We start from the raw sequence: 1,475 nt of genomic DNA, 5'->3' as shown, positions 1-1,475 counted from the left end.
CTAAGATCCTTGCCCTTCTCGATCCATGCTTCCTTCAGGGTCTTCATCATTCTGAATGTTCTCTGCCATCTGCCACACTTGCATGAAAATGTCTTATAATACAGAACAAAACACCTAAGGTTCATTTAGATTCCAAGAAAAATCAGATATCTTGACAATGTGACTACATAAATAAACAACAACTCAGGTGGACTATCTTCTGGATCTTTTGGAAATTGCTCTTCTCCGATTTTACTTAAATTCCAGACATTCAGTCTGCAGTCAGTGCCACTGAAAGCCAGAATAAGTCCAATTGTGAGGTTACCACTGAACCTGGAGTATTTCATCCTATGTGACTCAAAGGAATGCAACTTGAGTTTCAGATTTTTTAGATCCCACAAAGCAACAGTGTTTTCAGCTGATCCTGTGGCAAAAACTATAAGGATTGAAAGAGGAACAGTTTACTTAACTGAGTGGCTTGTGTTGGAAGTGTTTGATCGAGTATCCCAAATCATAAGCTTCTAGTCATCAGCAACTGACCCCAACAGAGACTTCTAAAGCAAATGCCAGGAAGCGTCTACTCCTGCTGTCTGTCCTATAAAGATGGTTTTTGCATCCAGCACTTTTCCTTCCATTGGGACAGCACTGATGTCAAAGCACTAAGTAAGTGCCCACTAAGATTTGGGTTCCAAGAAAGCCTGTAGCTTTCTTTCTGATGTCCACAGAGATGCAAATGTGGGCTGCACTCTCTAGAGGGATCTTGTTTAGAAGCATGCTTTGTATGGTCCTAAACAAGAACATCACTGGATGGAGTCTTTGTTAAAGTGATGCAAGGGTTCTAGGGCATATAAAGGGCCCTGTGTACTTCTTCCTGGTTGATATTTATTTCTATTTTAATTTTCCCACTAACAGAGCCAAAACCTCTAAGTTCTCCTTTCTCAGTGTTGTGGTATGACGCATCAAACCAGGTATCTTCATTAAACTGGCTATCGCAAGTTAGTTTGTTTCATCTGATGTGTATGTCCCCAGGACAAGTTGATGAATGCTGAAATTCTCCCCTTCTGGTCACATCTGGAAGCCACTGTGCTGTTAGGCTGGGCCACTTCAGAGCATGGGTTGTCACCAAGTCACAAAGAAAAGGTATGTTCTTTTTCCATTTCTTGTACTCCTTGTTGACCGGACGTTCATCAAATGCTGCTTCCTTGTCAGCCATGGCAGCCTGTTTTTTGAGGCAGTGTCTTACTGTGTTGTTTAGACAGACTGGCCTCCCACTCACTGTGTAGCCCAGGCTGACCTTAAACTGGCAGAGAACCTCCTGCCTCGGAGCCTGTTCCTAAGCGCACCCCATGCCTGGCTCTTCTACTCTGCTTTATGTTTCTCACTGCCTTTTGGTCTATGAGCTGTTTTTTGTTTGTATGTTTGCTTTTGCAGTATTTTTTCATTACAAGACAGTCTTACAGTGCCCAGAGTGGCCTCGAACTTGTGATCCTCCTGCC

General features: G+C 43.0%; 1 pseudogene; it reads right to left on the bottom strand.

Moving 5' to 3' along the window:
• On the bottom strand, positions 1-1,192 carry LOC100729602 (histone-binding protein RBBP4-like; annotated as a pseudogene).
• Positions 1,193-1,475: the final 283 nt, after the last annotated feature.

The sequence above is a fragment of the Cavia porcellus genome, unplaced genomic scaffold (assembly GCF_034190915.1).
Source record: "Cavia porcellus strain 051 isolate PalLab524CR breed Dunkin Hartley unplaced genomic scaffold, mCavPor4.1 scaffold_2, whole genome shotgun sequence".
NCBI lineage: Eukaryota > Metazoa > Chordata > Mammalia > Rodentia > Caviidae > Cavia > Cavia porcellus.
The sequence above is the reverse complement of the archived record's forward strand: the minus strand, read 5'-3'. Positions and strand labels throughout refer to the sequence as shown.